The following is a 9,975-nucleotide window of genomic DNA, read 5'->3' as shown; positions in this document are numbered from 1 at the left end:
AGCCCCAGGAAGTTAGTCCAATGCTGTACAGAATCCACTGTTTATGAAGAGGTATTATTACAGTTTGAAGGGAACATTTCTGAACCAAATTCTCAAACATCATCAATAACCTGGTCAAGTTGCCGCTTCATCTTTAATATCTGCTTATAATTCTCTCTTATCACCTCAGTTGTCTTCAGTAGGTACCAGAGCCTTGGGTCACCTCTTTGTCTCTGTCCACAACTAAGTTCTCCTTCCTCAGAATCACCCGTGCCTGAGATGTCAGTTACTTCTCTGCACTAAGACCTAAATTCTTCTTTCTTCTTCACATGTCACTGCTGAGCTGTGACTAGATGGTGGCTTTCTGGATAGCTTATTAGCACCTCCAAACCAGCGTACCTACTGCTAAACTCTCTGTCTTGCTCCGCGTACTATATTGTCTACCGTGGTGATTCATACGTTTCTCCACCCAGATGTTTAAGCCAGAATCATGTGTCTTGATGATCACCTCCTTGTGGAATCGCTCACAAGGCACTCTTGATAAGCATTCTTTTTTTTTTTTTTTTTTTTGCGGTACGCGGGCCTCTCACTGTTGCGGCCTCTCCCGTTGCGGAGCACAGGCTCCGGACGCGCAGGCTCAGCGGCCATGGCTCACGGGCCCAGCCGCTCCGCGGCATGTGGGATCTTCCCGGACCGGGGCACGAACCCGTGTCCCCTGCATCGGCAGGCGGACTCTCAACCACTGTGCCACCAGGGAAGCCCACCAAGTGCTTTAAGCATCAAAATTCAGTCCTTGTACACTATGCACACACACAAACAAAACCTACTTTGAAACACTTTACTTGCTTTTAACAGCAGTAAGAAAACTAAGCAATATTATGGTCAACAGTGCTCCTTAAAGTTTAGAGTAACTGTATAAGAGCATTCTTTTCCCTTAAAATTATTTCTGCCATCATCAACCTGCCCAAATTTTAAGGTGAGTTTTTCCGATGTTTGTATGGTTCCAAATCTTCACAGGAACCAGGAAAGTGAAGGCTCCGTGTTTCAATCAAAAACTCTATCTCCCTGAAAATGCTACTTAACCCAGTTGGCGTCATTTCCCAAGACAGTGGGGTTAACAAAATAACTATTCCACACTGTGCCAAAAATTATCAGCATGGGTCTAGACATCTTGACAAGACCAGAAGGTCCACCCTGAACCTAAATGTGTCTGGTCGGTCAGTGTTGTACGGTGGCTACAACTTCACTTTTGTATCATTCTACCTTATTGGCAAGCTACATTTCTAGGTTAACAGTTCTACCAAATATGGATATGAAAGGTTATTTTTAATAAGACAATGTTGCAAATTATGGTCAACCAACATCTTTTCATACCTCAAGCATTAAAAAATGAGATTCGTTACAAAAATCTACAGAGACACCACAAACTGATAGCTGCCCATAACATTAAACAAACTGGACTCTTAAGAGTGGCTTCTCAATCGCATATCATTTTAATAATAACCATTGCCTGGTACAGGGAAAACTGACAAGTGTTTTTAAGCATCATTGCAACATTGTATTCCTGATAATTTAAGTAAACCAAACTGTGAGTAAATGAATGATACATGCCTAAAAATATCATGGTTTATGCTATCAGTGGCCACTGGACTTAGGACTAGTCCAAGACCTTGATCTAGATTTTGACCTAGACCTCGACTGTGATCTTGACTGAGATTTGGATCTAGGTGGTTCTTTTTTCCTTGATTCCTTTTCATGTCTTGAGCCAGACGTATAATGTGTTTTGGAATGTGTTTTAGTGATGCCTCTAGTTTTGGTGTGAGATGCAGACCTAGAATGTGATTTAGCCTTCATTTCTTTCTTGGGCTGGGACTTGGACTGTGATCTTGAATTGGATTTGGATCTTGAAAAAGATCGATTTTGGTGTTTGAATCTATCATTGTCGGAACGGCTTCTGCTATGCCGTGGTCTTCCAGTCAGTCTACTGTTTCTAGGACTATAAGATCTTCTATAGTTGTAATCAAAGGAAGGACTTCTTGATCTCCTTCTTTCAGTAACTTCGGCTTCTAGAATGTCTGTATCTGTCATAATCATCATAGAGTGAAGAGCTATACACATTCCTCCCTTCCTTGGCTTTCATCTGATTTGGAGTCTTTTGATCCCCCTGTGCAAATGTATTTCAGTTTGGCGTCCATAAATCCATTTTCTGTCCAAATTATGTAAAGCATCTTCTGTATCACGAACATCCTCAAATTGAACATATGCAAATCCTCTTGGACGGCGAGTGTAGAAATCAAGTGGAACATACACATCAACTATAGGACCATAACGACCGAATTCGCGTCGCAAATCTTCAGACCTGGTATCGTCCGCAAGTTCCTTACAAAGAGAGACGTGTTGGGGGGACGCAGGTACGGGGACATGATGATGGTGTGAGTCTCAGCAGGGACACTAAGGGACTCATCAAACCGTCTGCACCTCTGGCGCCGGATCCTCAAGACACAGCCAGAGAGCTCTGCTATGACCTATTTTATTTATTTTTTATGGAAGTGTAATTAATTTACAATGTTGTGTTAGTTTCAAGCATACAGCAAAGTGATTCCATTATACAGATGAATACATATGTATTCTTTTTCATATTCTTTTCCATTATAGGTTATTACAAGGTATTGAGTATAGTTCCCTGTTACATACAGTAGGTCCTACTTTATGTTATTTTTATTATTTCAAAATTTTAAGTTTTCTTAATAAGCCAGCACAAAGTATATGTTGGTGAATGTTTCATGTGAAATTGAAGAGATTATGTGTTCTGTTGTCCAGAGGGGTGTTCTGTAAATGTAAACAGAAATTATGTCAAATAAGTTGATTGCATTGTTTAGGTCTTCTGTGATCTTACTAATGTACTCTGTACTTGTTCTATCCCTTTGAGAAGAACAGTGAAGTCTTCAACTATAATTGTGGATTTGTCTGTTTCTCGTTTCAGTTTTTGCTTCATGTATCTTGGCCTTCTATTGTAAGGTGCATATGCATTTAGGATTGTTGTGTCTTTTTGGAGAATTAACCCGTTTATCATGCCGCGATGTCCCTCTTTATGACTTTCTGACGTCTTTATCTGTTATTAATATAGCAACTTCAGCTTTCTTTTGGTTAGTGTTTACGTAGTTCATTTTTTAATTCTTTTTAAACTATCTGTATCTTTATATTTGAGCTGTTTCTTGCAGACAGCATATATTTGGTTCTTATTTTTTATTATCTATCTTTTAAGCTGCTTTCTGTTTGTTCCATCTGTTGTTTCTTCTTTTTTCTTTTATTATATTCTCTAATAAACAGCATGATTTGTAATTTCATTTTATCTGTTATATTAGCTTCTTTATTCATTTGTGTTAATGTTTTAGTGTTTGCCCTATGATTTGCAATACACTGTACATCTTTAATTAATTAGAGCCACCCCTCAGATATCATTTTATCACTTTACACATGTTATGTAAGGTCTTTCAAGGATCTTACAACAATATATTCTCTATTCCTCTCTCCCATCTTTTGTGCTTTTTTTCCCATAAATTTTACTTTTGCGTATGCTATAAACATACAATATGTTGTTACTATTTTTTACTTTAGACAGTTTTATTTTCAATCAATTAAAAATAAGAAAAAAAGAATTTTATGTTATATTCACTGATTCCATTTTCAACACCATTTCTTTGTGTCAGTCCAAATTTGTTTCCTCTCATATTCCTTCTGCCCGAAGAACTTCCCTTACCACTGTTTGTAGGGAAGGTCTGCTGGCAATGAAGTATCTCAGTTTTTCTTTTTCTGAGAGTGTCTTTACTTCTTCATTTTTGAAAAATATTTTCACTGGGTGTAGAATTTTGGGTTGACTTTTTTTTTCTCCTTCAGCACTGCATTGTCTTCTAGCTACAATAAGTCCACTGTAATTTTAATCTTTGTTCCTCTGCATAGAATGTGCCTTTTTTTTTCTAAAGTGGAATTTGTTTTCCTTTTATCCTTTCTGTGTTCTCTGAATTTCTTGGATCTGTGTTTGCTTAGCGTCTGGGTTTTCTGTGTATGTGTGAATATTCTTTTTTTAAAATTTAATTTAATTTTTATTCTATATTGGAGTATAGTTGATTTACAATGTTGAGTTGGTTTCAGGTATACAGCAAAGTGATTCAGTTATAAATATATATATATCCATTCTTTTTCAGTTTCTTTTCCCATATAGGTAATTACAGAATATTGAGTAGAGTTCCCTGTGCTATACAGTAGGTCCTTATTGTTTATCGATTTTATATATAGTAGTGTATATATGTTAACCCCAAACTCCTAATTTATCCCTCCTTCGCCCCCCACACTTCCCCTTTGGTAATCATAAGTTTGTTTTCCAAGTCTGTGAGTCTGTTTCTGTTTTGTAAATAGGTTCATTTGTATCTTTTTTTTTTTTTAGATTCTACATATGAGTGGTATCATATGATATTTGTCTTTCTCTGTCTTACTTACTTCACTTAGTATGATAATCTTTAAGTCCATCCATGTTGCTGCAAATGGCATTATTTCATTCATTTTTATGGCTAATATTCCTTAGTGTCCATTTTTAATTTTGGAAAATTCTTGGCCATTATTTCCTCAAATATTAGTTCTGCCCTGGGAACTAATATTTCCTTCTGGGATTCTCCTTCTGGGATTCCAATTACATAGTATATTAAACCATTTGATATTGTCTCACCACTCCTGGATACCCTGTTACGTCCCTCACACACATGTGTGCACATGCACACACACACGTGCGCACACACACACACACACACACACACACACATCTTTATTTCTGTATTCTGGTTTGAGAATTTCCTTTTGATGTATCTTCAAGTTCCTTGATTTTTTCTTCAACTATGTTGAGTGAATCTGTTGACGCCATTCCTCACCTATTTTACTGTGGATTTTTAAAATTCTGGCATTTTCATTTGGTTCTTTCTTATTGTTTCCACCTTTCTGCTGAGCCTTCCAATCTGAGCTTACATGCAATCCTCCTTTTTCAGTAGATTCTTTGACATATCAATCATAGTTATTTTAAATTTCCTATCAGGAAGTTTCACCATCTGTGTCATAGTTGATTCTGGTTCTGCCAATTGCTTTGTCTATTGGGAGTGTGTTGTTTTTTCTTGCGTTCTCATATGCCCCGTATTTTTTGTTGTTGTTGAAATTTGGATACCTTGTGTAGTTCAGTAGAGACTGAGGTAAACAGTTTTCATGCTTAGCAACAGGCATGCCTTTCCTTTTTTCTAGCCCTTTCATGCGAGAGTTTGAGAAATCTAGTTGGGATGTAGGTTACGCTTGAAGTTTGTTGTCTCTATCATGAACCTCAGTGAGCCATGAGCTTCAAATTCCTCCAGTGGTACCTTGTGTTCAGGATCAGGCTGGGCTGTCAGAGGTGTTTTGTTTTTCCTCAATGTCTGCTCTGTTCTCAGCTTGAGATTTCTTCTTTGCTGAACCTCATATCAGGTCTCCTTCCATACTTTTGTTCCTCTTTGAGCAGTGTTCTCTATGACTTGTTACTTGAACTCTGTTAGCATTTAGCATCACTACTGAGTGGAGACTGTATCCCTGGGTGTTTGGGGCGTGGCCTCCTGAGATCTCCTGCTACTTCCCCATCTGTAATTCTGAGCCCAGCGTGTATTCTTTCTCCTCCCTCAAGAGTAGGTTGTTGGTTGTTCTGTTTCATTTGTTTTCTTCCCATGGCTGCAGTGGGTTTTTTCCAATACTCAAGGCTGGTGGGGTTAGTTCCTCTCCCTCCAGAAGATTAATGCTTTAGTTCTGTAGGAGAGATAGAGGGGAAGGTTCCAGGTGGAGTTCTGTGTTCTTCCCGTGGGAGTTGCTATTCCCTTTCCCAGGTATGCATTACAAGAGATGCTTTACTTAGACATTTTCTCAGCTTTTCTATGAGCACTTGGTGGGGATTTGTGGAGACGTGGACCTGAAGGTGGCTGGACTCCTCTAATTTCTGTGACCTCCAGGGACTTCTAAATCTCTTGCCACTTCACCCCTAGCTTCCGCCCTGACTGAAGTCTTCTTCCTGGTGCCTGGATGTGTCTCTCACAAGTACGCACAGCTCATATTATTTCTCCTTGCAGTCAGCTGTCTTTCCTCAGCTGTGAGGCCAGTTGTTTGCCTCATAACCTCATCTCTCCTGTGGGTACAAAACAGTCATGAATTTTCAGTGTGTCCAGATTTTTACTGTAAGTGTGGCAGTACTCTTTTTCTTCCTTTCCACATCCCTGAGTGGAAATTTAAAGTCCCCAGAGCTCTTATTTTCTTACTAAATCATTAAACTAAGGCAGCATTTACCAAACCTTAAAGTTTCAGGACCCTGTTACATAAAATTTATTGAAAACCCCAAAGGTCTTTCTTTTCTGTAATAGATGATAGATAGATAGATATTTACTGTATTAGAAATTAAAACATATTTTAAAATAATTTATTAATTAATTTAAAAATAAAACCAATAAACCCATTATATATTAACATAACTTTTTTGGAAAATTAAACACATTTATAGAACAAAATATATTTAGCGATAAACATTTTACTGATTGTTTTATGATGTTCCAAATCTATTTGCTGCCTGGTTTAAGAGACAGTGCAGTTGGAATTTCATATCTCCTTTCTGCATTCAGTGGGTTGCTGTGTGACATCATATAACCTCTGGAAAATTCCACTGTAAACTCATGAAGGAATGAGAGTGAAAAGTAGAAATGATGTTTTAGCATTATTATGAAAATAGGTTTGACTTTGCAGACCTGAACAAGGTGGGGTTGACCTCCCCCAATGGGAGGAAATGAAACTATACCCCTCACACAAATGAATATTTATCAAGTCCCAGTGTGTTAGAAGGTTCCGTTTTCTTATAACATACTACACTTCTGAGATCTTAGGAAAGAGAAAAATATAAAGGCAAATGCGGATCTAGTAAAGGACTGAAGTCATGTTTGAACCTAGGTCCACCTGACTCTAAGCCTATGTTCTGTCTCCCATGCCCTTCTGTCTTGGATGGATTGGAAAACAGGCACACCAAAGTGCACTCCACAGTTAGCACTTGTTTCCTATAGCATCTACATTGGTCTTCCCCAAACTGGGAACAGCATCTTGCACCCTCTGTAGCTACAAATAATGTTTAGAAGATTGTTGGATCTTCTAGAAAGGTAAGTCATCAGCATCACCTTTGGATATTTAGAATTGTATAGGTCTATATGTATACAGGCAATTCATAGGTTTCTTACTGTTTCATATATTAACCCAGCATGTTTAATACTTTTCAAAAGTTCCCCTTGTATGTTGTTTTACAAATATCTTACGGATATCAACGTGGAACTTTTATTTTTCGTGAGTGAAAGGAATTAAAGATCTGGAATTTGTTATCAATAAAATGCGCCTGTTTTGATATTAGCAGACTGTTAGCAGTCTCACCTTGGTACAGCTCATCTCTGGAACTTGCAATTATTATAAGTTCTTCACGAAGGATGTAATTGTCAGGACACCTGATAATATAGAGTGAGAGGACAGACAACATTATATGATGGAGTGTGAACAGGTGCTCTGTTCTTTCTTCGAGTCCGCTGCATCTTTGTTGAATTTCATGATGTATTAATATGTCACTACACGTTTAGGTCCTGAAGCATGAAATATATTCTAGCCAGAATGCTTGCCAAGATACTAGTGCCAGAGTTGGAACGCTAGCGTGTGTTTATTCAACAGCATTAACATACTAAATAGGGTTGCAGGTTTATATTTTACTGTGAAGCCTCAAAGTGATTAAAAGAGGAGAGAGGGAAAGAGAACTGACAGGTTCTGTAAAAACTAAAACGGAATCAGTTCTCAGGCACACACCAATATCATTCATAATGCAAATGTCCATGATATAAATAGCCTGCTTTATTGAACTCCTACTGTGTTTCATTTTGTTAGGCTCTTTCCTGACATTGTTTCTGTCCTTCACAACTACCCTTGAGGTGGGTGATGCTCCCATTTTACAGATGAAAAAACTGAGGTTCAGAGACATAAGAAACTTAGTCCCAAACCCCAAATTAGTAAGTGACAGAGCTTATATTTGAGCTTGTATCAGCTGAGGTGCAAAATCTATCCATGTCACTTACATTCCACCAATCTTTTTTTGTTTTTTTTGCAACAGTAGAGAAAAGGTAAGCCAAATTTATAGTCGACATATTAATATTTGTGTTTAGAAACTTGAGTTGTTAATTCTCTATTAAAAGGCAATTCATTATGCAGCATTATATCCTAAGGATTTGACAAATCTGTAACCTGATTCATTGCATACAAGTTTTCTGATTTAAAAAATTTAATTTACTAAGGTTTTTCAGTGAGTATGAGACAGACAGGGTACTTGATTTAAAAGCTCTTTGAAAATTATTAATTGACTAAAAGTTGTTCCTCTGATATTAACAGCTGTTATGTAAACATCATGTCCTTGGCCATAAGCTGGAGGAGGGGTGGGAAATTGTATTTCAGTGGACCCAGTGTTCAATCTTGTTTTATATAATGTCACAAAATCCTGTACAGTGACCATCATCTTTTCTTTAGAGACAAAGAACTATAGATTCAGATGAGAACCAACTTGTGCAAATTGATGCATCTCGTAATTGGCAAAGTCAGAATTCATATATGAGAATATCACACGTTCATTTGACCATAAGAAGATGCCAGCAACCCTCACTTTGCTGAGAGGGACTATCGTCTCTACGTTACTTATTATGATTCTTGTAACAGAGTAAACATTTGTCATAATCACATTGATTATATACTATACTAAGCATCCCGTAAACATAACTCTTTCATGTACTCCAAATCCAAACAATTAGGTAACTTTGTGTACTTTTTTATGAGTAAAACAAAATAAACTATTTCATCTTTATTTTGAAAGGCAATTTCCAGGACATGTCCTGGCAGTAGTTTAAATTTACTTTAATGTCTTCATAAAAAGGGACCAAAATAAACATGTTATTGAATATTTTCTATATTCTATCTTAGCGTTGTCTTAGGTCTTTAAATGGATTTTCTTATTTGATAATCACAAAAATTCCATTTGGTACTGTTTTCAGTCATATTAGAGATTGAAGAAATGAGGTCCATAGAGTTGTAGCTCTGACCACCTTCACATGGTCAGTCTAAGTCTGGCACTGAACACGCAGTGTCAGATTCAGAGCCTAAGGATGAAGAATGGTAATTGGTACTCATTTTGATGATCTTGTGGCACCCCAAAAGAGAAATCCTTTCTGGATTGTCAAGAAGGATTGTGAAATGTAGGTTTCTAAAAAACATTCTTGAAGTATAGAATATATAAATAGAATGCAGTAAACACAGTTTCCAGCTGGATGAATTTTCAGTGATCACATCCATGTCAATAGCCTCCAGATAAGAAGCAGAGCATTATTAGTTCTCTGGGAGCCCCTGTTCCCTCTTCGACCCATTACCACCCTTCCAAGGAAACCTCTGTCTTATACCTAACACTGTGTTTGTTCTGCCTGCGTTTGAACTTTATAAAAAATATACTGTGTGTGTTCTTTTGTATGTTTTTTTCCTGGAAATCTTATACTTTATTTTTTTAATACCTTTATTGGAATATAATTGCTTTACAGTGCTGTGTTAGTTTCTGTTGTACAACAAAGTAAATCAGCTACACGAATACGTATATCCCCATATCCCCTTCCTCTTGAGCCTCCCTCCCACCCTTCCTATCCCACTCCTCTAGGTCATCACAGAGCATTGAGCTGATCTCCATGCGCCACGCAGCAGCTTCCCACTAGCTATCTATTTTACGTTTGGTAGTGTATATATGTCCATGCCACTCTCTCACTTCATCCCAGCTTTCCCTTCACCCGCTGTGTCCTCAAGTCTGTTCTCTATGTTTGCATCTTTATTCCTGCACTGCAACTAGTTTCATCAGTACCGTTCTTTTAGATTCCATATACGTGTGTTAGCATACGG

At 37.6% G+C, this 9,975-nt stretch overlaps 1 pseudogene across 1 annotated transcript; it reads right to left on the bottom strand.

Annotated features, from left to right (window-relative positions):
• Positions 1 to 1,614: 1,614 nt before the first annotated feature.
• LOC309970224 lies at positions 1,615 to 2,402 on the bottom strand (annotated as a pseudogene). The gene has a single exon. The product of its transcript is annotated as an uncharacterized misc_RNA (transcript).
• Positions 2,403 to 9,975: the final 7,573 nt, after the last annotated feature.

Source organism: Leucopleurus acutus, assembly GCF_964270905.1.
Source record: "Leucopleurus acutus genome assembly, chromosome: 13".
Classification (NCBI taxonomy): domain Eukaryota; kingdom Metazoa; phylum Chordata; class Mammalia; order Artiodactyla; family Delphinidae; genus Leucopleurus; species Leucopleurus acutus.
The sequence above is the reverse complement of the archived record's forward strand: the minus strand, read 5'-3'. Positions and strand labels throughout refer to the sequence as shown.